Source organism: Muntiacus reevesi, chromosome 2 (genome assembly GCF_963930625.1).
Source record: "Muntiacus reevesi chromosome 2, mMunRee1.1, whole genome shotgun sequence".
Lineage (NCBI taxonomy): Eukaryota > Metazoa > Chordata > Mammalia > Artiodactyla > Cervidae > Muntiacus > Muntiacus reevesi.
The window spans coordinates 38292012-38317860 of NC_089250.1; the positions used below are offsets into that span (position 1 = coordinate 38292012).

The following is a 25849-nucleotide window of genomic DNA, read 5'->3' on the forward strand; positions in this document are numbered from 1 at the left end:
GATGCAGTGGCAGCAGGGTCAAGCCAAGGTCAGGACAGCTCCCTGTAAGCGCTCAGAGTAACAGAGCTCCAACTGTGTGGCAGACTCGGCCCTTTAATGGGTTAATTCATTTCGTTCTCATCTCAGAGATGAGAACATTGAAGCTGGTTGATTACTGAGAGCAGACGGTCCTGATGGTGGCCCCATCCCAACGTAAAAGCCTTTTTCCTCTTTCAGGTACACTCCCCACTTGCCTCCCTTCCCATCCCCACTTTTCATCTATTATTTTATCATGGAATCATAGATCTCTGTACAAAAGGGGGTGAACATCAGAGGGACAACTGTTTAGGTCACTGTGGGGGATCACAGTTTCCCTGGGTCCCCTCAATCTGGGAAGTCTGCTTTCCCCTTTCTGGAAACTGGGGTGCGGGGGACTCACAGAAAAGGCGGCAGAGGTGACACTGAGTCATTCCGAAGCCAAGAGCAGCAACATCAGCATGGCTCCCGGCTGGCTTTAAGGGTCGGGGCGGGCTTGCCGGTGAGACCAGCCGCCGAGTTGTGAGGCAGCCCCGGCCCCGTGTGTGTGTGTGGGCGGGGGAGGTGGGGTTTCCAGTCAGTAGCCACCCCCCAGGCCCCACTGATATACGGATATGTGAGGGAGACTTCAGGTGGCTCCATCCTCCAGTCCTGAGCTGCCCCACTGCTGCCGGGTGGAACTGGGACAGAGTGAACTGTCCCTTCCAATCCCTGACCCCGCAGCAGATTCAGGACAGTGTAAACTCACTGCTTTGAGCATCTCATTTAAACCCACTGCAGCACCGTTTAAGGCAGATGTCATTACACAGATTTCCAAGTAAGAGAAGGGAGGCCCAGTCAGATGAAGTGACTCACCCAAGGCCAGATGACGAGCTGGATGTGAACCCAGGGCTCTCTGATGCCGAGCTTGTGAGATGAACTCTGACCCCAGTGCCCATTCCTTCTGGACCAGGAGCTGCCCTTCAAACACAGCTCTGCTCAGAGAAGGCAGACCATTTGAAGCAGGCGGACCAGCAAACACAGCTTTGGAGAACTAGACTTACGTACATAGTTTCCTGTGACTCTGTTTCCTTAATTTGAATCCTAGCTAAACACGTTGCTCATGCTCAATTGCTGAGTCGTGTCTGACTCTTTGAAACACCATGGACTGTAGCCCACCAGGCTCTTCTGTCCATGGCATTTTCCAGGCAAGAATACTAGAGTGGGTTGCCAGTTACTCCTTTGGGGGCTCTTCCCCACCCAGGGATCAAACCTGTGTCTCTTGCGTCTCCTGATCTGGCAGGCAGATTCTTTACCACTGCACCACCTGGGTCCTGCTTTGAACATACAGTCCTCTCATGAGGCTGCCTGCTTCCCCCACCACCACCCCCTCAAGAGCTTAGATTCATGGTCTCTGCTCATGTTACATGAGATTCGTAACATGTAGAGTGATGTTCACATTTCTGTGTTGCCCATGTTTGACTTCAGACTTCACGAGGCCGGAGCCTGATCTGTGTCTCCTGTTCGTCATTTTTTTTAGCACAGGCTCTAATCTGTAGCAGACAGTGAATAAATGTAAGCTAAATCAACAGCAAAGAGCAGGAAGTATGAATTTTCTTGAGAAGGAAGATGGTAACATAAGGAAGTGCAAAATTCCAGGTATAAACACTGAAGTCTTATCTTGGGGCTAAGGGGTTGTCTTTTGAGGTCAAGGTTTCTTTGTCACTTCCTTTGTTTTTCCTGTGAGATGAAACATCTTTGGGTCTCACTTTTATAAATAAACGGCTTCCACAAGATGCAACAGTAAACTAAACAATAACAGGAACCAGCGGGGCTCTGCGTTACTATTTCTCTGTGGGTTGTTATTCAAGTGGAAAGTATTTTCAGATGTGCAGCACTGGAGAGCCGGCTTCGGTATGAATGTTGAAATGTGACCTGTTGTGTGTGCTCTCCTCTCCGTCAGCCTTTGCTCACGGCATCGGTGGCCTTGTGGCTTCGCCTAGACACCCTTCTTGTTCCGCCTCTGGTCCTCAATAAGCAGAATGTCCTGAACCAAGTATAATCCATGGAGGATGCCTGCTGCTGGCCCTGCTCATGTTTAGTTAAAGGCTAGTGCTGCCATCAGCTGGCCGAAGAATTTAAAGTGGGTTCATGGGGAGGAACTCATCTAACCCCCAAGTGGCTCAGAGAGTAAAGAATCTGCCTGCAATACAGGAGACCTGGGTTCAGTTCCTGGGTCAGAAAGATCCCCTGGAGAAGGAAATGGCAACCCATTCCAGTATTCTTGCCTGGAAGATCCCATGGACAGAGGAACCTGGTGAGGCTACAGTCCATGGGGTCCCAAAGAATCTGTCATGACTGAGCAGCTAACATTTTCACTTTCATGAGGATGGAAGATATTCCTTGTTCTTCATCCTCTTTTTTTCCGGCTTTCTTTTCCTCCATCCTACCCGTTCCTTCCAATAGGAGGATGCAGCTTGGAAGCCTGTTGGTAACAAGGAGAAGCAAAGTGAAAGTTGCTCAGTCCTGTCCAACTCTTTGCAACCCCATGGACTGTATAGTCCAGGCCAGAATACTGGAGATAGCCTTTCCCTTCTCCAAGGGATCTTCCCAACCCAGGGGTTGAACCCAGGTCTCCTGCATTGCAGGCAGATTCCTTATCATCTGAACCACAAGGAAAGTCCAAGTAGAAGCAATTCTTGCTTCAAAATAGTAGCATTTATTGAAGGTTTTCCACAAGCCAGGTCTTGTTTGAGGCGCGTTACACATTCTTTTCTCACAGCAGCCCTGGTGAGCAGTGGTTTGAGCCCATTTTACAGATGAGGAAGCTGAGGCACAGAGAGGTGAAGTCGCCTGTGTGTTATGATGCCTAGCACATTCAAGTGCTTCCCCTTGTTTGTAAAGTGAGCTGTGTGTTAGTTTGAGTTGAGCATTCATGTGCAACTGTTTCTTTTTTTAAAAATTCAAAATCTCAGTTCTTCAGGAGTGATTTTTTAAAAAGCATTTATTTTATTTATTTGGTTGTGCTGGTTCTTAGTTGCAGCATGCGAACTCTTAGTTGAGATATGTGGGATCTAGTTCCCTGACCAGGGGTCAAACCCATGTCTCCTGGCTTGGGAGCTCAGAGTCTTAACCACGGGACAGTCAGTGCAAGTGTTTCTGTGCGCATTGATGCACGGAGGCAGAGTGAGGAAGTGAGGGGTGTGGCGGGGAAGTGGGGAGGCCCTGAGCGGGGGACTGCTGTGGGTAACCAGGGCTCAGTCCTGCGTGGAAGCTGTGACAGACCATGTAGGCAACATCTAGGAATTGTCCCAATAAGGGACACAGAAGTTGGGGTGTTCCTTGAGAAATTGTGGGGACCTTTTGAAGCAAGTGTGATCATCACAATTATATCCTGTAAGTTGCCCCATTTGTCCAGGGAAGGGAGGAGGGAGAATGTATCAAGCAGGACTCCTGGCTTCCTAGACTTCCCTCTGTTCTCTGCATTAGTTCGTCTTGTGCGACAAACTGCCTTCAGATACAGTGGAGGCAAGGCTGTGTGCTTAGTCGCTCAGTCGTGTCCGATCTTTGTAACCCTTTGAGTGGGCTCATTGAGTAGACTCCGGCAGTTGCTCATGGACAGGGAAGCCTGGCGTGCTACAGTCCATGGGGTCGCAAAGAATCAGACATGACTGAGCAACTGAACTGAACTGGACTGTAGCCTGCCAGGCTCCTCTGTCCATGGGATTCTCCAGGCAAGAACACTGGAGTGGGTTGCCATGCCCTCCTCCAGGGGATCTTCTCCACCCAGGGATCAAACCCAGGTCTCCGTATTGCAGGTGGATTCTTTACCATCTGAGCCACCAAGGAAGCCCATAATAAGGGTTTATGCAGCACACTCCGTAAAGGTTGGCCGGTATGATCTAGGGTGGACTCAGCTGGGTGACTCTGCTGACCTCATGGGGACGGTTGGGGGGAGTGGCTGATCCAGGCTGGACTCGCCTGGACCACTGCTTCCAACCTGATCCAGCAAGGTTTCTCGCTCAGGTCTGGGCTCAAGCCTGTTCTGCCTGACTGCATTCTAAACCTAGGCTTGAGGGCATTGGCAGCCCAAGAGCAACTCTTCTCATGACCATGGGAGAGGCAGGGGTGCAGGTGGAAATGCAGAGACTTCTTCACTGGTGCTCCTGTGTGATCGTATTGATAACACAAGTCACATGGCCATGCCCGAGTCAAGAGGCTGAGCGGTGAACTCCGCCTGTCCTGGGTCGGGGGGTGGGGATCTACTTTTGGCCTTGGCCTTGGCCTTGGTCAGAACCCAGAAGTCCCTCTCTTATGCTGCCTCTGCTTCTGTCAAATTGGGCAAAAAGACAAGCTGAAATGTAAAGGCTTTTTCCAGTGGCAGTTTTGTTCTAACTCTGGGCAAAACCACGAGTCTTTGGTGATATTCTGTGTGCTCCTGCTTAATCCCTAGGTCATGTCTGCCTCTTGGTGACCCCGTGGACTGTAGCCCACCAGGCTCCTCTGTCCATGGGATTCTCCAGGCAAGAATTCTGGAGTGGGTTGCCATTTCCTTCTCCTGGGGATCTTCCCCACCCAGGGAGCAAATCTTCATCTTCTGTATTGGCAGGTGGATTCTTTACCACTGAGCCATCGGGGAAGCCGTATGATGTGGTCATCAGAAGATACACAGCCCCGGGTTCCTGAAACTTCTGGGAGCTCAGTCCTTTGTGGGCGATGGCTGCCCCTTCTGGTATCACAGCTTTGCTCCTCCTGGACTCAGGAGGTGTCTGGGGCTGTTGGGCTCCCTCAGTGACAACCACTACCCCGCCAGCAGCCTGAAATGGTTTTACTTGGCAGCAGCACATACCAGTTGCTCAAGTGCGTCAGAATGAAATAAGAGCAGCCAGTGGGATGACTAAATTGTCAATTACACTGAAGTGTATACTTTCCTACAGTTGGAGAGAGTGCTCTGAGTTTGGTGAAAATGTCATTTCTTTGCCTCTTGGGTCCTTGGCTCTCCCATCTGGCATGAAAACAGTTGAAGCTGAAAGGAGAGGAGGCGACGCTTTTATGTTGGTTGGAATTAGCAGCCATAAATTTACAGGGCTTTTTCCAAGTGAGCATGGAAAAGACTTGCCATCTGATGCTTTTTGTGAGTTCTAAGTCATAAAGCATCTGCTAAGGGTGGCTTGACAGTTGTGTTCTTGGCCCCGTAGTGGAGGTCTGCGGCAGAAACCTAAGCCTTGAACGATTAAATGTGTTTCCAAACACTCGTAAGTTATTCATACTGTGTTTGCATGTTGGCCAAGCACGCAAGACTGTACTCTGGTGTCTTCCTGGTGGTACCCTATTTCAAGTAAGACTGTGATGGTACCCTGTTTGACCCAACAGAGCTTTCTAATTAACTCATCCCTGCCAGCATGCAAATTATGAATGCTGTCAACATACCTGTGGACTTTGTGGCTGATTTCCATCTTCGTGAATGCACAAGGATCAGGCAGAAAGTACCACTACCATCCTTCTGGGGGGAAGGATACAGGGGGAGAGGAGACGTGAGATGCAAAGGGGAGCAGTTGTGTTCACAAGCACCTGACCACTGTGGGCAGCTGGGGTCCAGCCTGCCCAGGAGCTCTGGGAGGTGGCATTGATCTCCCCTCGGAATTACTTCTCCCAGGAAGTGAGGACACGGGGCATTCATCCACCAACTCCCACTCATCATTGCCACGGATTATTGCAAGGTGATATCTCCTTGGTCTTCTGGCCTACCCAGACATGCTCCTACTGTTTGTGCTTAGATCAAAGAGAGCCATGGGTACCAGAGGATGGATATTTTGGAGTAGGTAATTTGTGATTTAAAAAAGAAAATCAAAACAAAAGTAATGTTTTTCAAGTCAAAAAGTGGCATGTATGGAAGGGCAAGTGATAAGGGGCTGTGGGTGAGGTACCTTCGCATCTGATATGGGGGTGCCAGGCAGTTTGGGGAATGGAGGAGGGGGTCTTGTAGCTTTTAAATCTGAGCACAATGGAAGCACAATCCCTCTGAGACCTTAGGACAGAATGCGGAAAGGAGAGCGTGTGCGTGTGTGTGTGTGTGTGTGTGTGTGTCCATGGCTATTTATTTATTTAAACTTCATCACAGTCATACAATGAAACGTTAGACAACCACTTATAAAGGTAGAGAGCATCCCTGGTGACCCACTAGTAGAGAATCTGCCTGCAATGTAAGAGGGCCAGGTTTGAAAGATCCTCTGAAGAATGGCTACCCACTCCAGTATTCTTGCCTGGAGAATTCCAGGGACAGGGGAGCCTGGTGGGCTACAGTCCATGGGATCACATAGAATCAGACATGACTGAGCGACTAACATTTTCACTTTTTCAAAAAAGGTAGAACTATGGTGATGATATGAAACCATCTTCAAGTTATAGTTCTGAGTAGAGAAAAAGCACAATACAGAGCAATCTTTAGAATATATTTTCCTTTATAAAAATAGCTTTGATGTTGTTGCTTAGTCGCTCAATTGTGTCTGACTGTTTGCAACCTCTTGGACTGTAGCCCACCAGGCTCCTCTGTCCATGGAATTCTCCAAGCAAGAAAACTGGAGTGGGTTGCCATTTCCTTCTCCAGGAGATCTTCTCTACCCAGGAATCAAACCTGCATCTCCTGCATTGCAGATGGATTCTTTACCACTGAGCCACCAGGGAAGCCCAGAATTAGTTTATTGGGATCTAATTTATGTATCATAAAATTAACCCATTTTAAGTGTACAGGTATGGGCGTTTGAGTAAACTTTGACATTTTTCTAGAAATGTTAGGCAAATGGACTCGGACGTGGTGTCTGGCTGCTGTCACTCAGTCATCTGTGACTGTAGCATGCCCATAATTTGTTTCCTTTTTACTGTGGAATAGTGCTTCATTGATTGGACATATCACGTTTTGTTTATCCACTCTACAGTTGATAGACATTTGGATTGGTTTCAGTTCCATTTCTATGAATAATGCTACTATGAACATCCATATACAAGCCTTTATGTGGGCATAGACTTTTATTTTCCTTGGGTAGGTACTTACAAGTGAAGTTTACAGGTCATAGGATGAGTGTTTGGTTCTTTAAGAAACTGCAGACCTGTTTTCCAAAGAGGCTGCTCCATTTTACTGCATTCCCACCAACAATGGGAGACTAATTTCCATTCTCACAGTTGATGTGGTCAGCTTTTTTGTTGTTCGCCATTCTGGTAGATGTGTCCTCTCATCTCACTGTGGATTTAGCATTTCCTCATCACTAAGGATGTCGAGCATCTTTTCGTGTACTTATTAGCTATTGGCTTACCTTCTTGGCATTGTGTCTCTTCTGATCTTTCCTTATGTTTATTTTGGGTCCTTTTGTCTCCTTATTAATTAGTAAGAGTTCTGGACTCCTGCCATGTTTTCTGGAAGTTTGAAATAATGTCCAAATAAAAAGTTAAAAAAAGGCTAACCCTCACACCCCATCAGGATGGTGTATCTCTCACAGCATGGACGTGCTTGCTAAAAGTATCAAAGGGAAGGGCAAGATCAGACTTTGATTTTTTTTGCCAGAAAAAGTCGTCTGGTCACGACACAGTGGCTCTTTATTAAATGAAGGCATACTTCCTTGACTGCTTTTTCTCTGTGAATGGGAAATTGGTGATTAAAATGTGTCCAGATGTTGCATAAAGAAAAGCATGAAAGAGCTTATTAGTATCTCTCTTTCTTACATTAGTTTCTCCACTCCCTCAGCCTTCCACTCTGGGTACGGTCAGGAGGCCCCTGGCGGGCCGGTCGCATGGCAGATCTAGAGGGTTGGGAGGGCTGGATGGTCCCCATTCTGGCACTGAGAGCCCAGACTCACCGTGTCCAGCGGGCCCCTGCTCTTGCCCTCTGACACTGACCTGATTGTAGACTCGCCTCTGCTTCACGTCTCTCTGTAACTTCTCACATTGTGAACATGAACTAAATCCATGCCTGCAGCTACATATACTGAGTTCAAACAAGAATTAATGGGTTGATTTAGTCAACAGCAGAGGGAATCAGGATGATGAGAGGGAGAAGGAAGACCTTCTCACCTACTTGCCATCTCCTTGATGTCGGCCAGGTTGGCTTGTACTTACGGCTTTCAATTTTCCAAATAGTTAGTGAGCATCAACTGTTCATTGTTTCATTCATTCACTAAGCCTTTATAACTCCCAATAGGTATCAAGCACTTGGGGGTGCGGGAGCAGTTAGTAGTGAACAAAAGGGGCAAACTGCTTTCCCCCAAGAAGTTGTCTATTCTCTTAAAAGGAAGGAACAGATGCATAGAAGTGGGAGAAACAGACAATAAATAATTGAACAAATGAATATACAGTAGATAGCAAGTTATAATAAGCATTACAAAATGAAATAAAACCCAGTAAGGAAGTAGAGACAGATGCATTCATAAAGCTTCTGGAAGGATGTACTACAGAGGATTAACAAAGAAAATGATAGTTTTAAGCAATTTATTTTAGTAATTTGTTTTCTAATTTTTCTATAACAAATTTGTATTGCTCTTTTTGGCAAGAAAAAAAGTTATTCCAAACTTACCAAAAGCATTAGATTTGAATTTCCATATGATTCATTGTATCATAACTTTATAACCAAAAATACTGAAAAAAAATCAACTGGAAAATAATACCTAGTCTTTATTATCTGTGATTCAGTTCTGCATGTTTTAGAAAGTTTGATGTTTGGAAATATATGATCAATAAATTATGGGAAACCAGACATGTTTATAAAATGCCTTTCTGATGCGTAACTTGGAATGATGAGTGCTCTCTTCAAGTCTTGGTAAATTACACATTTTGCTACGTTGGTCAGAATAGAAAATAGTAGCATTTAATGCAGGATGCAGAGACTGAACCATCTGAGCCCCAAATACTGTTTCTAATATTGCTTTGTTTTCACTGGCAAAGAGAGCTACGGATGTTTGTTTAAGGAGCTCACACAACAGATCATACAGTGCAGATTGCAGTCATTGGGTTAGCTCGACCCAAGAAGACTCCCAGACTTGGGAAAGTTAGCCAAAAATAAAACATTTTCAGCCCTCACCCAGACTCTGCCTGGAGCTCAGCTCCCTGGAACACGCAGACGTGTACAATGGGAGTGGGGTGGTGATCATGCCGCCCTCTCTCCTTCCCTCCTTCTCTTTTCTTCCCCACTATTTCCACACAACTGACTTTGCTTTTCACTTTGCCTTTTCACAGTGATTGCTGCCACTTTCCAAAAATGGTGACACTTTATTTCCTAACGTCTCCACTGATTATTACAGCTGTTCAAGAAACTCATTAGGTCACACAACACTCCCACGCAAAACATCCACCCAAAACCTTCCGCCCCACACGGTCAAGTCATTCACTCCATTTCTGGTCTAGCCTGGCTTTAAAATCCACTAGGGAATAAATCAAATCCTATCCAAATAGTAACTTCATTTGATGGCTTGCAGGCTTGGTCACTGGAAAAGGACATGGCAACTCACTCTCGTTCTTGCCTGGAGAACCCCGTGGACAGAGGAGCTTGGCGGGGTCCATGAGGTTGCAAAGAGTTGGACATGGCTGAGCCTACATGCACAAGCTTGTTCAGGTTTTCTTAATGACCCATTTGAATTTGTAATTATCCATGTAGCACCAATAAAGAAACTCATAATCTGTGCCCACATAGATTCTTATATATAATACATTTTTAATACATATTTTCTAGTCATGTTATAATTCTATTTTTACAACTTCAATGTTTTGTTTTGGGAGGTGCTTTTTTTTTGGCCATCCCTTATGGCATACAGGATCTTAGTTCCCTGACCAGGGATTGAACCCACGGCCTCTGCAATGGAAGTGCAGAGTCCTAACCACAGGACCACCAGGGAAGTCCTCATGTGGATACTTAATTGCTCTTACTTTAAGTCTGAGCTCTATGTCTCTCTTCAGAAGCAGTGATTTCAGTGTTTCCAGTGATTCCCGTTGTTTCAGTGTGATTGATCCCAGTGGCTTTGAGGTTTCTTGTTTGTTTATTTTTTACTTCCTTGTTGATTGGATTCTAAGGAGCCCCACTGTCACCCCTTCACTTTACATTTCTAGATCCCTCATTATTGGAAAATTAAATGATGCTACTTGAGAGGAGGCTTAAATGAGGCAAGAATTCTCACTACAAAGAACAAGGGCACTTTGAGCGAAAGTTAATATTAAAAGTTTTCTACTATTCAACAAAAGTAAATGAAGGCATGTAAAGGACTATTCAAGATTGACAAATATTGTATCGGCTTCTTATTTTCTTTCAACAAGTACCGGCTTCACTAAAAAGAACTCATTTGTCTTTATATAACCACATAATTCACTGTACTAGTTCAGTTTTGCTGTAACTAGTTTTATTAGGCTTTGTTTTGAAATTTGCCTTTTTTTTTTTTCTTCCTTGGACTTTTAAAAGCAGAAGTCACAGTGACACGCTCAGTGTGGCATTTGCTGATGCATGAGAGTGCGTGTGGTTTTAATTTCTGGTTGTTTTTTCTCCCTCAACCTTTTCCTTTAGTTAATGTGAATCACATTGTATTTTCCACTCCTGGACACTGATTCATAGCCATCCACTTCCTCCCGAGTTCAGCACACCACCAGGTCCTCTGGGAAATGGATTAGTCACAGCCCAGCCAGGCACCTTGCGTGCCATGGTTGGTATTAGCTCCAACAGCCATGCGTTTAGGAGAAAGATGAAAACTGCTGCACCATCTTCCTTTGGAGAAGAAATAAGGCCTCAGTTTTAGGGGGTCTGTATGGCCTGTCACACTCCTTGGATACATCTCTACAATACATTTGGTTCAGAAACTTTTCAGGTGCCCTTCTGCCCTGAGGAAACAGACATCAGATTTGATCAGGGCCCCATCCCTGGGGCACATGTGTAGTGTCTGTGGATGGGCTGAATCTTAATATATGGATGCAATTTTGAAAAATTTGGAACAGATTTATTTATGTCCAACATGTTTTTATCAAATTCACTTGAGTCTAATTTCAGAAAATTTCAAGGCCAAGGATTTTTCTTCATAGGCCTGACTTATAAAGACATTCCCAAGGTCATGCCTCAATTATATCAGTAATTGTTGCAAGGTTTCAACTTACATTTAGCAACATTGATTGACAGCTGTGACCACCAGTCCCTACTTAGTACAGCCTGACCTAAGGGTGTTATGGCTGTGACCTCTACAGTTGGGAGAACTCTTTAATTTTTCTGTTCTGAGTGAAGCCTCTTCAAGTTTAAGAGAGTAGAGCAACAGAAGAGCAGGGACCCATGGTTAAGCAGTTTGATAACCTGAAGAAAGTATTGGAAGATCCTGTTCTGGTCTGAGCCCCAGGTGGCTTTGGGGAGCTGTGTTTGCACCTGATTGTTTCTTTCAGTCTGTTAGCATATGTGGCAGGAGGCAGAAAGGCCAAGCCCTAACAGTGCTCTCAGGTGAGGGCTGGGTGTGGTGGCCCTGTGGTCAGAACTGGGTCACACAAACAGAAAACCTGAGCAAATATTGGATTAACATACAGGAAGTACAAGTCCTTAACCTTCGCAGTGAGAAGGATCACCAGCTCTGTCTCCCTGGGACAACGGAGCTCTCCTCTGGAGATTCGACTTTTGTCTGTCCTGTTGATGATCTGGAGCCTGGGGAATCCAGAACACAGTAACCCTCCTGCTCAGTTAGAAATTGTGGGTGAGGCAATCAGGAGAGCCGTGTGCTAGCCCGGCTCTGACGCTGGTGGATAGGTAGCAGCTTCTGGGTCTCACCTTCTTCCCTGGTGGAATCAGAGTAGGGCCGCTCTACCTGGTGGGCAGGATGCTGTGTGGATGAGGGTGCTGGGGACCCCACTGGGAAATGGCACCACAGCTGGTATCAATGTCTGCAGTGTCAGGGAGAGAGGAGGTGCCTGATACCTTCTGTCCACATGTTCAGTGAGCTGTCAGCTCCTCTCGGCCAGCAGCTCCCTCAGGTGTGACTTGTCACAAGTCTAGAAGCCCTACTTGTTACTAACATCATAAACCACTAACTAGCCTGAGCCCTGGCCAGAAAGTGATTTAGGCTTGACTCTTCAATCTTTCTCTGACTTACTTCCCTTAGTATGATAATCTTTAGGTCCATCCATGTTGCTGCAGTGGTGTTAATTCATTTTTTTTATGGCTGAGTAATATTGCATTGTACATACATACCATGTCTTCTTTATCCACTGCTCTGTCAGTGGACAATTACATTCCTTCCATGTCTTGACTACTACGAATAGTACTGCTATGAATGTAGAGGTACCAGTATCTTTTCAAATTAGAGTTTTCTCCAGATAGGTGCCCAGTAATGGAATTGCTGGATCATATGGTAGCTGTATTTTTAATGTTTTAAGGAACCTGCATTCTGTTCTCCATAGTGAACTTACAATTCCACTAACAGTGTAGGCATGAATGTTCAGCTGTGATTATTTTGTCACTCATGCTTCGTACAGGAAAGGAGAGCAATTGGTGTCAATGTGATTTCCATAATGTTTGTTCTCTTTAGCCTTCTCTTTATTTCATATTTTAGCTGTTTTGCGGGACTTAGTTTAGAGAACTAGTTGGACCTACTGTGAGCTGGTCCCAGAACTTGGCTGCAGATGCTTGAGAGGAGTCCTCAGGCTTAACTTCAGATTTCCTCCTTGCCACCTGTTGGTCATCCTGCCTATACCAACACTGTCTCTCTAGCCTTGACCTTGTGCCCAAGCTCCAGAGTCATATCCAACTCTCTTGGTCACCTCCCCCCACAGCCTCTTCAAATTTAACTGCGGTAAAATTCATCTGTTTCATTTCTCCCACTATACCTGCTGTTTTTCTGGATGCTGTATATTGGTGAATTGTACCACTTTCTATCCAAGTTTCTTGCACATTAAACCTGAAACTTACCTGGGGCTCCCTTTTTTCTACCCACCTCCCACAGGTATCAAGTCTTGACCCTTTAAATAGAATCTCACCCATATGCCCCACCCTTTGTATGCATGGATCAGCCTCCCACCTCCCAGCCTGGGTGGCCCCCTGGAAATGTCACCTATGCTCAGAGGTATTCAGTGGTGTCTCATCATCACCCAGATGGTCAAATCCTCATTAGCTGGCATGGCCTACAAGATGGTCTGTTCTGTGCAAAGCCAGTTCCTCTTCCATAGAACCCTTGGTGCTCTAGCAATAGACTGAATTTATAGGGACTTCCCTGGTGGTCCAGTGCTTAAAACTCTGCATTCCCTGGAGGGTGCCTGGGTCCAATCCTCGGTTAGAGAGCTAAGATCCCACATGCTGCATAACATGGCCAAAAAAAAAAAAGAGAGAGAGAGAAGAATCTAAAGACGGTATATTTGTATATGTTTAACTGATTCACTTTGCTGTATGGCAAAAACTAACACAACATTGTAAAGCAACTATATTCCAATTTTAAAAAAATTGGATTTGTGGTCTCCCCAAAGCACTTGCTTCTGAAGGGTGTTCCTCATGCTCTTCTCTCTGCCTGGAATCCCTTCCACTGCCTACTCATCCTTCCAGGCTCAACTCTGAGGCTGCTGTCTTTGTAGAGCCATCCTGGTCTTTCTCAGAAGACTTTACACCTTTAACTTCTGTCACCATTGTGCTGGTCACAGATCTCAATTTTAACAGTAATCATGTGAATCTCTGGGGCATAGGGTAGCTTTTTTTTTTTTTTTTTTGGCCAATTTTCAGAATTGCAGGATCTTAGTTCCCCGACCAGAGATTGAACCCCAGTCCATGGAAGTGAAAATGCTGAGTCCTAACTACTGGATTGCCAGAAATTCCCTGCATTAGTAATTTTGTGTTATTTCCCATAGCAGAGGCTTCCCAAATAGAATAAGCCTCAGGCTCCCTAAAACCTGGACCATCCCTGCTGGACTTGGTAACAATTACAGGAGCCTCTTAGGATCTCAGGAAGAGAGATTTTTGCAAGTTCTGGCTGTCAGGGACACAGTAGGAGCCAAGAAGAAGGGAAAATGGCCTTTTACGGTTTTTTAAAAGTGAACTCAGACATCAGTTACAAAAACTCAGGTCCCATCAATCATTTCTAGGTGCAAACAACCATGTAGTGACCATCCTCCTAAACCACCAAGGTCTCCCCACAGGCTGGGGTGGGCCTCGGGTTCTCATGGCCTCTCAGTGGCCCCTTTCTCCAGAGACTTGTTCTCGATGATACTTAGGAGGACAGACCCTGCAGGAAAGGCCAGTCATCGACCGGCAGATGTGGGTATAGAAGACAGGTCCTGCCTTCAGTGGGATACATATGGTTCCATTCATGTTATAGAGCTGCCTGTGGGGTCAGGCCAAGGCCAGACTTAACCACGGGCACAGGCTTGCTGGGCTCTCTATCCTTCCCCCTCTGCCTTCCTCGCCCCCAAGACACTCCCAGCAAGCCGTGTGCACCTGAATCCCCATCCCAGGCTCTATTTCTGGGGAATCTGGTTCAGGACTAAGCCGTTCTCCTCTCCAAATGCTTGAGCAGCCTATGATTGACCTTCTAGCAGTTGGTTCTGGACCTTCCAGGACAGCTCGGATCATCCGATGGTCTTCCTAGGCTGAGCCCTGTAGGTCGAACGTATTTGTAAGAAGATGGCCCACCTACCACATCCTTCCCCGCTTCCCAGGCTTCCCTGGAAAACCCTTCTCAGGCAGTCAGCTCATCCTTGTGGGGCCAGGCTTCTGTTCTCTCACCTCCTGATTTCTCTCCTCACCTCGTCTGATGTGGCAGAATCCCCGCAGAGGTGCCCACTGAACTGAGCGCCATGTTCTCTGTGAGAGCCGGGGACTCATGGAGCAGGACTTGCTGCAATAAAGAAATGGCTTCTGCGTGCGTGCGTGCTAAGTCACATCTGCGTCTTTGTGACCCCATGGACTGTGACCCACCAGGCTCCTCTGTCCATGGGATTCTCCAGGCAAGAATACTGGAGTGGGTTGCCGTGCCCTCCTCCAAGGGGTCTTCCCAACCTAGGGGTCAAACCCGTGTCTCTTAGGTCTCCTGCATTGGCAGGCGTGGTCTTTACCACCAGCACCACCTGGAAAGCCCTGGAAATGGTTTACATGAGCCCGTGTGCACTGGGGACTCAGGCACTTGCGCCGTCTTGCCCAAAGAGTCGGTTCAACCCAGAGTCCCTCTCTCGTGTGCTCGAGATTGTCTTCTCTAGCAAGCTCTCCAGTAATGCATTCTGTCCCCCTGCTCGCAGGAGTTCACATTGATTTTTCCCAAACGTCATTTTGTGAGCCTGTGGTCTCAGCCAGTTGAGTTGTATTTTGTATCTCAGTGATGTCATCTGGTTCCATTTTTTCCAAAGCATGTTACAGACACTGCTAGAGACAGCCCAGAAGGTTTTTTCAGTGGTTCTCAGATAAGCATTTTTATACTTTCACTTCATTGTTTAATTCTTACAAACCTAATTAATAGTATAAAATATAATTAACACATCAAATAGCTTCTTTTTAAAAAAAAAAAATTTAAGTTTAAAATGACTCAAAGAAAATCCTTAAACCTGTGTGTACACAGTGGTAAGAATCACTAAGACATTTCTCTCAGGACTGAGGTTTAGAAAACACTGGCTTACAAGATTTACCACTTCTCTCTACTTTAAGCTTAACCTTGATGCAATCCTTATTCTAGTTTAATTTTTTAGTAAACATCCTGAACAGAACGATCATGGAAAGAAATGTGGGGCCTGCTCCTGTGTGATAGCGATTTATCAACTGGGGCTCTGGGCATGTAGACATGTAGCTATTGTTTTGTCATCCTCTTATGCGCAATGTTCCATCTTGCTAAAAAGGTGTCATTATTTGTCAGCTCCTTTTTTGAAATTCAGATCCATGACTAACAGGTTCATTTTTAAATTTTATTTATTTTACTAATTTCCTAGTCTAATAGCCCTGCCAAAAATATAGTGAGTGTCGCTGAGTGACAGACCTTGTCTTTGGAAATCAAACTGACCCTGGGGGTGAGCACTTTTGCCCAAAGAAGACCATTTTGCCAGTAATCCCAGTTAGAATCATGCACAAGATGGCCCCAAAGTCCACATCTTAGAGGAAAGAGCCAGCTTCCTTCTCTGGTCTTGAAACCAGGGCCCACGTTATACCAGCCTTGCCCCAGCACCTCTTCAGTTCCCTGTGAATGTTGGACGATGACCACAAATCATCTCATGTGCGTTTTAGTTTTAATCACAGCCTGGCACCTGCTCCCTCTGGGCTGGGAAATGGAAGTGCCAGTGGAACACCCAGACAGCCTCTTACAGCTGTGCTGTGACCCTGAGGATCCCGTGCTCCTTGTTAATGCTGGTCTCCTCCTCCGAGTCCCAAAGTCTTATTTATTTGTTCGTATCATGGGTATTAGGGTTTCTCTGGTAGCTCAGCTGCTAAAGAATCCTCTTGCAGTGCAGGAGACCTGGATTCAAACCCTGGGTTTGGAAGATCCCCTGGAGGAGGGCATGGCCACCCACCCCAGTATTCTTGCCTGGAGAATCCCCACGGACAGAGGTGCCTGGAGGGCTACAGTCCATGGGGTCACAAAGAGTCAGACATGACTGAGCAGCTAAATGCACATCATGGGTATTAAACACTCCAGTGGACAGGAGTTGAGTAGGCGTGTTTTTCTTTTGTTCTACTGCTGGTCAACCATCTCTTGTTTCGAAAAAGAACCTTTAAAAAATTATTTGATGGTTTTCTTTAGCTCTGTTTGCAAGACACTCTTTCTTGGGGTTTAGGTTTATAGACGTTATTCACTTACATCTGTCTCTGCCTCACTTAGAACCTTTCCTCTTAGCTTGTCCCTTCTAGCTCTGAGTTCACTTCAGAGTTGTCTGTGTAGTCACATCGGCTTGCTGTGATTCTTCTATGTCTCTGCTAATTATTTAGTTGTGTTTGTGGTGTCAGACCCTGTTTTCAAGAACGCTCACCTTAATTGAGAAGGAGGGCATATTTTTTTTTTAAATGTCAACTCACCTTTCAGCATTTTGAGATCTCTGCTCATGAACTACAGATTCTCAGCTGGACTGGGTTTCTCATTCCTGGCTGCCATGAGCATAAAGATGACGTGAGCATCTTCTCTCGATACCCATCACTTCCACTTCTCCCATCACTTCCTCCTCATTAATTGGAAATAAGTCGACTAGCGGCCCCTCCCACTGCTTTCTCAACCTTCTGAGGCCTGGATCTGTCAGCGAGTAGGCCAAGGATGTGTCATGCAAAGTTTTGGTCATAGTAACACTATGAGAATGTGTGGGCATGGTTGAATCCCCACCAGTTATGTCTTCAATGTTTCTTCCTGATTTCTGTAGCAGTGGTACTCACTCATTTCCAGCATTTGGCAGTGGCTGAGATGTCCTACTATTACTGTATCACTTTTCTCTGTTCACCCCCTTTTTTTTTCCCCACATGAGAACTGGAGTAGACATGCATTTAGAGTTATTTGTTATTGACTTACGGCAACAGCTTACTGATTCTCCAAACCAACCAAACAAAAACCTACTCCTTATGAACAGACCATGGTACATAGCATCTCCCCTTGTCAAAATCTAACCAGAGCCTCGTTTCTTTGGTCCCCCTGCCTTCTGTAAGCTTTTGCTGAGTTGTCATATCCTCCACGGCCCTGCTTTTCCCTAATTCTACTGTGTTGGCAACTAGACTGGCCCAACCAGCTACATTGCCTCAGGCTCCCTTTGCTAACTGGGTCTGTGCTGGGTTTGGCCAGTGTGAGCACTGACGGGTATTAGAGTGGAAGGAAGAGAAAAACCAAGGCAATTGACCAACCTTGGTGCATTCGTGATTTAGATTTGTGCCTCCGCAAAATTTCAGATTATCTGGGTTTGTTGTTCAGTCCCTTAGTCGTGTCAGGCTATTATGACCTCATGGACTGCAGCAGATCAGGCTTCCCTGTCCTTCATTATCTCCTGGAGTTTGCTCAAACTTACGTTTGTTCAGTCAGTGATGCCATCCAACCGTCTTATTCTCTGCCGTCCCTTCTCCTGCTGCCTTCAGTCTTTCCCAGCAACAGGATCTTTTCCAATGAGTCAGCTCTTCGCATCAGATGGCCAAAGTATTGGTGCTTCAGCTTCAGTGTTAGTCCTTCCAGTGCAGAATAGTTATGTCTGCACATGGGAGGTCCATGAATGCTAAGGATTGTTGAAATTACCCATCAGAGTTTGAGAAGCAGTACTGGAGAGAGGATTAGGAAGAGCATATAGGCAGACAACATCATGCCTGACCCACTAGGAAGAAGGAAGAGTAGGTAAACAGTTCTGGAGACCCGGAGTTGTAGGGCATGAGATGGGGATTGGTTGGGTAGGACTGCAGAACAAAAGGCATGCTAGACAAGGCGGAACAAAATAGATTGGGTCCAAAAGAGGTCATAGTTCCCTTTCCACTGTTGTGGGCATCAGGAAATATAGTGGTCAGGTTTTTAGATGCATGCACTGCATCACCCCTAGCTGGTTGATGCAGGAAGCCATGTTGAGGAGCAGAGTTCTCGAAAACCTAGGATGGATTCAGAAGTGGGTTGGGTTTCCCAGGTGACTCCCTGAAGGACACATCAGAATCAGCCCGCCAAGGGTCAGGAAGCTGGTGAGTCAGGGGACCCTTCCCCCACTGACCCTCAGGCCTCACCTGCTCTGCCCTGTTCTGGATCCTGCCTCTTTTTCTGCATCCTTCCGTTCCCAGCAAAGCCTTGCAGGAGCCCGTCTGCTTGGCAGAACCCAAGTCACATAACTAGCCCAGCAGCATGGAAGCCAGGAAATGAGGGTTTGGATGTTTTATTTTTTTCATTCTCTGTTGGAAAAACTGCCTTTATTCTGTAAGATGTTATTGATGTGAGGAGTATGGTTAGAGTTCTGGGGCATCCATGGAGGACAGGTGTCCACTTCAGGAGGGGACTTATTTTTTAAAGGATGGAGTGTAGTGAGCTGTCAGTCCCTTTAAGCTGCCGCATCTAAACGCCAGGGACTGGGTGGGTGACAAACAACAGGAATTTACTGTTCACAACTGTAGAGGCTGGCAGTCTCGGATCAGGGCAGCGTGGACGGGTGAGGGTCTTCCTGGTTGCAGATTTCTGTCCTGTCCTCATGTGGTGGGAGGGACTAGAGGGCTCTGTGAGGCCTTTTTGCAAAGGGCACTAATTCCACTCTTGGGGTCTCTGCTTTTATGACCTGATCACCTCCCAAGGGCTCCACCTCCTAACTCTACCACCTTGGGCATTAAATTTTCAGCATGAGTCTTGAGACAGACATTCAGATGTTGGAGCCTTTGGAACAAGTCCAGGCATGTGGGGAGCTTTGTGTAAGTGACTGCTACTATTATTATTAATTATCAACTGTCAGACATGGTGTTTGTACAGTAGAACCAATAAACACATTTAAAAATGTATGCCCTGGATGATATGACATAAAATGTTGTCTGTCGTTTAACTTTCTTTATGTATTTGTTTTATCTACTGTAACATCTGCAGGATAAAGCTCATATTTCTTTATCCTCCCTGGAACATCATCTGTATATACAAGTTCACTGTACATGTTCAATAAATGTTTGCTGAATAAATAACGAATTCAAAACATCAGAGAAATTATACTGATATGATCTTCAATACCAGATGGGCTTGACCTTATCTTTGAAAGAAATTCATAAAAGGTTCCCAGTCTGCCCTTCCTAGGAAGGTTATGCATACTTATTTTTACACTATTTTATAATGAAAAATCAAAGTCGAAAGAATTTTTCAGTGAGCCCCCATGTACACACTGCCTAGATTCTATCATTGTGCATGTGCTTGGCTCTCAGTTGTAGCCCACCAGAATCCTCTGTCCGTGGGATTTTCCAACCCACAAGAGTATTAGAGCAGTTTACTATTTTCTCCTCCAGGGGATCTTCCCAACCCAGGGATTGAACTTGTGTCTGTTGCATCTCCTTCATTGGCAGAAGGTTCTTTAGCACTGCACCATCTGGGAAGCCCAGATTCTACCATGAACGTTCTACAGTACTTATTTTATCACATATTTATCCTTCTCTCCATCTTGTTTTGATCCATTTCATCCTTACACTTGTGCGGCCATGAGAAGGTGACTTGCAGATTTCCAGCCAAAGGGGACATGATTGACCGCAGGGCCAACCACTGCACTCCATAATCTGTCACCAGGTCTCCCAGCCAGTGGCTGACCCAGCAGGGATACTGAGTCAGGCCCATTGCCGACAGACGAGGAACCCCCGGTGATGGTCATCACTGCTTCCATCAGCCCTTGGGGCCTCCGCAGCCTTCCTCGGGCAGCACAGCATCCTAGGATGTACCTCTCCCCTCCCTTCCATCCCTCTCAGCTTCACTGGAAGAGACCTGCATCCTGGCTGGATGACCCTCCCCACCTCCTGCTTCCTCCTCCCTCCCCCTCTAAGACAGTCTTTGCACAGTGGATCCTGTGTGTATATCTTTATGTCAGAGGACCTGGACTAACACCTTTGTCCTGTGAGCAGAACTGTTTTTATCTTCCTTTTACAGATGAGGAAACTGAGGGTCATAACTTGCAAAGTTCACAGAGCTGTGCTGAAATTCTGACCAGTGTCTCTGGCAACCTCTTATTTCTAAGAAGATGATGCTCCTGGTTGGGTCTTGAATGTTATAAGTTGGAAAGACAGCATCTAGGGCTTATAACTGATGGTGACGACAACTCAGTGGTGCAGGCGCTCTTCATCCAGTTTAATTCACACAGCAACCTTGTAGGTCAGTATTATTACTTCCACCCACGCTGCACACCTGCTAAAAGGCAGAGCTGGCTCCTCCCCTGTGGCTCTCCTCCGGGGTCTTACACTAGACCTGCTGTTCTGCCACACTTCTGTAGAGAGCTCTGGTATTTAGGACCTGACCCTTGAAGACAGAAGGCATGGACAAGAGCGGTGCTGGAGGGGATGTGTGGTTGGTTCAGGTGGGGCCAGATGTTATGGAAAGATCCCGGTGTAGTGTATCATGTTTGAGGGCATGGCTGGGCTTTCCTGGGAGTCCTGCTTAACTGAGGTAAGACACCTGGTGCCTAGGGCCTCGGGGATGTGGGGAAAGGCAGGTGGGCAGCAGAAGCATGACTGGGGATTGATCAGGGCCCTCCTGAAAATAAGCTGCGTGGGCTTCTCAGAGTGCCGTGGACGGTCAGGCTTGCTTGTGCCTCAGCCGTGTTCTGTATTTTCTGCATTCTGATGTGTTAACATCTGGGGTCCTGCTGACTCTGGATTGAATAACATCCTAGAAACAGTAAACCACTCACCCAGTGACAGCATCTTTGAAATGCAGACTAACCCATCCAGAGCCCACAACCCCACCACCTCCTCTATGGGCCTCTCCCACTCTGGACCACTGTTGTCCCAGCCCTGACCACCCAAGGGCCAGGAAGTAGATGGACCACCAGCGACAGCTCCCATTCCCAGAGCCCACTGAAATTACTCAAGGTAGCCAATTCTCAGCCTACCTACCCTCCTCACCCGTATCTCCCCACGGAAACCACAGGAAAGACTCTAGAAACGATGGTTTCCCGTCTCCCTCTGCCTCCTGACTGGCCTGGTGCCTGGACCACCATGTGGTCCCCACAGTGGTGGAAGCCAAGGGCGACCCTTGCCAATCACTGGTCACTGCCTGAGCTCCGTGCCGGGAACCAGCAGGCCTGGGTTGGGTTGTATGGCTGTCCAGGGTGACAGACACACCCCCTCACCTTTCACACCCAGAGGGAGATCTGCGCTCTGCACCGAGCGTGTTCAGGACAGACCATGGGTTGAAACATGGCCACTCCCTATTCCTGTGATGTCATCCTATGATGCCATCGTTCTGCACACTCCCGCTCCATCCTCTACTGGGCAAAGTGGATTAAAGAATGAATGCGAATGCCTTCCCAACCACATGGAGGGGACTTGATGATATTGTGCTGAGTGAAATAAGTCAGAGAGAGAAAGACAAGTGCTATACTGTCTCACATAGAGAAGTTAAAACAAAAACCGAACTCAGAAGCCACCTTTGGGTGGTTCCCAGAGGCTGGATGTGGGGTGTGGGGTGTGGGGAGTGGGTGAAGAGAGTCAAAAGGTATGAACTTCCAGTTATAAAATAAGTTATGGGATGTTGTACTGCAGTGACTATAGTTAATGATACTGTACTGCAGGTTTGAAAGATGCTAAGAGAGTAGGTATTACAAGGTCTCACCACAAGAAAAGAATTCTGTGACTGTATGGTGGTGGATGTTAACTAGACTTATTGTGATCATTTTGCAATATAAGTGAATAGTGAATCCTTGAGTGTTAGTTGCTCAGTCGTGTCTGACTCTCTGTGACCCCATGGACTATAGCCCACCAGGCTCCTCTGTCCATGGAATTCTCCAGGCCAGAATACTAAAGTGGGTTACCATGCCCTCCTCCAGGGGATCTTCCCAACCCAGGGATTGAACCCAGGTCTCCCACATTGCAGGCAGATTCTAAATCATCTGAGCCACTAAAACTATCATTGTATGTCAATTAGACCTAATTTTAATCACAGGCTGTGATTAAACCTAATTTTAAAATCACAATAAACTCAACCACAGGTACTAAAAAAAAAAAAGAATAAACGTATTTAATGCCTCACCATGATACTGCTGAGCATAATAGATTTCCTCCCCTCCTTCCCCATTTCTTTCAGGTAAATTCAAGTTTCACTTAAAGAAACTTAGAGTGAATTTGTAACTGACAGTTTCCTTATAGTATCACACCAAAGCTAATAGGATTTATCCTCAACACTCAAATCAGCAAGTTAAAAATCGCACTATGAAGAGATTTGTAATTCTCATTGTGTATCACCAGCTTGTTCTTCAGAAAAACAGCTAATTCAGTTCAGCCTCATTCCTTAGGTTATGTTGGTATTTTAATTGGAATTATGTTAAATCTCTGTTAAGGAATGTTGTCATCTGGAGTATTTCTAGATTGCCAACAAGAAGACTGTGATATCTCTCCCCATTATTTAGATCTTTCTTCATTTTTCCATTAAGGTTACCTAATTTTAAATGGTTCTTATATTTATTGAATTACATGATTCTTTTCTATTTAATTTTTATAGCTATTACGATCGGAGAAGATAGTGAGTTTCTCTTCTGTTACTAAAATTGAACACTGCAATTGATTTTTCATTTATAGGTAAGATCCTGTAATTTTCCTGAACCCCTTCTCTCAAAAAAATTTTTTGTTGATTTTTGTGCAACTTTAAAGTATATAAATCATATCAGTATAAAAACAAAAGCAACAGTATAAAAACAGACTCATAATTGTGAAAGCAAGAGATACTCATTTTAGAGGAATTAGAAGGTTTTAAGACAGGGTCGTCATGGCTGTCTCACCATTGTTATTACCGTCACTGTCATGTACAGGTACTTCCCTTAAAGCCTTATTTGTCCCCATTTTATAGATGTGGAAACTGAGTCTCAGAGAGATGAAGTAACACAGAACAGAGAACACACACATATGTTCACACTGCAAGTTACAGTGCTGGGTTTTAATCTAGCTCCGGCTGAGTTGAAAGCTTTTACATTTAATAGCAGAAAAGGAGATAATTGGGAATGAATTTAACTCAATAAACATGGGGAATTGTTCAAAGAAAATGAAAACACCTCAAGGGAAAATAAAGGCTCTGAGGAATCAACACCTTTAAGCTTTGTCTTCTTCATAATTTGGGTTGATTTCTCAAGTGAGAAATGGCCTTTCACTGTCAGTTTTATTTGCATTTTTATTCCTAAGAAGTTCCAACATTTTCAGATTAAACACATATCTTTTCTATCCTGTTAAATGGCCTTTCACTGTCAGTTTTATTTGCATTTTTATTCCTAAGAAGTTCCAACATTTTCAGATTAAACACTTATCTTTTCTATCCTGTTTTGTCATGGGTTTTTATTTTTACATTCATAACTTTTGCTGATTTCACCATTGGGAAATTTAAGTAGTTTTTTTTTTTAACTGACTTATTTGAATTAATTATATAAGTTAAATTTATTATTTCTTGTCAAATTCCTAGCAAATATTAAACCACCCTTTTACTTTGCCTTTTAATTGTGTTTATGATGTGGTTAATGTACAAATACTTCAATTACTTTTAAATATAATTAAGTTTATCAGTCTTTTCCTTTTTGATTCTTTTTTATCTTTTATTTTTTGAATTGGGGTGTATGCAGATGACCTTTCCCATCCAGAGATGAACTGGATGAATGCCTGTCCTTTCTAGTCTTATTACTCATTTTTTTCCGATTCTGTGATGCACCTGAAATGCATTTTGAGTTGAGGGACAAGAAAAAGAAAATACTTTATTTAGCTGGGTACCAGTCACTTCATAATGTGTGTGTGTTAGTCACTCAGTCATGTCTAACTCTTTGTGACTCCATGGACTATAGCCCACCAGGCTCCTTTGTCCATGGGATTCTCCAGGCAAGAATACTGGAGTGGGTTGCCATTTCCTTCTCATAGCCAGGTCTTTTTTTTCTTTTTTATTCAAAAGATCTTCAGAGATTTTTAGCTTGAAAATAAAAGCACGTCTTTTCTCATTTGATAGGCTATTTTGTTCTTTCAATATCAAGTTACTTTAGTTGTTACCTCTAACTTATTTTTAAACAGATTCTGCGCCATTGGTCTGAAACAGGGTTTCTCATACGACACAGGGCTAGTCATTGTGAGATGAGCTGGCATTTGCTCTGTGTCTTGAGGAGTGAAGGTCTGCTCTGGACAAACAGACTACATGCTGTGGTTAACTAATTCCTTTAATCAACTAAATTTAATAGTGTCCCTAACTTTAATAAGACCATTACTTTTTTTTTTTTTTGCTTTTTAAGAATTGAGATATGATTCATATGCCTGAAAATTAACCCTTTCAAAGCATACGTGGTCGTCAGTATATACAGTGTTGCAACCATGATTCACTATCTAATTTCAGAACCTTTCTATTGTTATGCCCGATGTCCGAATCCCCGAGCGGGAAGAGAGAAGGCTTCCAAGGCAATGCAACTCGCAAAAAAAGGGAAGTTTATTACTGACTCGAGCCAGGGCCTTCTGCCTCCGCCATCACAGTGGTGCAGGGTCAGAAAAGCCCTGAGCCCAAGCTGTTACAGAAATTTATAAGACATGCATAATCAATTAGTAGCTGGCTTAAGCGGATTGGTTACATGTCTACAAAGCAATTCTATTGGTACAGACTTTCGCGGGCTTTTTCAAACCTGGGCTTTCGCGGGCTTTCTCAAACCTGGGCTTTCGCGGGCTTTTCAGCTTTCCCCTTTGTCTCTCACTGGGCGCATATTGATTGGCTGGCTTCAGGTTACCTGATGGGGGTGGGGAATCTTACCATTTCGGGGAAAGCTAAAACTTAGGTCCAGGCTGCCTGTCATGGAATTAACCCTGGCAGCCTCACACTATTACCCCAACTCCTCCTTCCTCCCAGCCACTAGCAATCTCTCCTATGTTTTGGAAGAGTTTGTGAAGTATTGGTGTTAATTTTTTAATAATGGGGAGATTCACAAGTGAAGCCATCTAGTTGTGGATTTCTCATGTTAGGAATTTTAGGGCGGTGTTTTAAAACTAATTCTGCCTTTTCATTATAGATCTGTTCAGATTTCCTATTTCTTTTTGAGTCAGTTTCAGTACTTTGTGTCTTTCTAGGAATTTGTCCTTTCATCTAAGTTATGTAATTTGTTGATATATAGTTGTTCATAGTGTTCTCTGCATATCAACAAATTTATTTAGTTTAATAATTAATTTAATTTAATATTAATTAAATTTGCTGATATAAATTCTCATAGTTCTTTTTATTCTTTAAATCATGTAAAGTAGGTAGTCATGTCTTCTCTTTCATTCCTGATGTTAGTA

General features: G+C 44.9%; 1 protein-coding gene and 1 non-coding gene across 4 annotated transcripts in view; one reads left to right on the forward strand and one right to left on the reverse strand.

Moving 5' to 3' along the window:
* The window catches only part of RIN2 (Ras and Rab interactor 2), a 211009-nt gene that overhangs the window by 32884 nt on the left and 152276 nt on the right, over positions 1 to 25849 (forward strand). The gene's annotated exons all lie outside the window — the stretch shown is intronic.
* On the reverse strand, positions 9800 to 9872 carry TRNAG-UCC (transfer RNA glycine (anticodon UCC)). Its single transcript has one exon. It is a non-coding gene; the product is annotated as a tRNA-Gly (tRNA).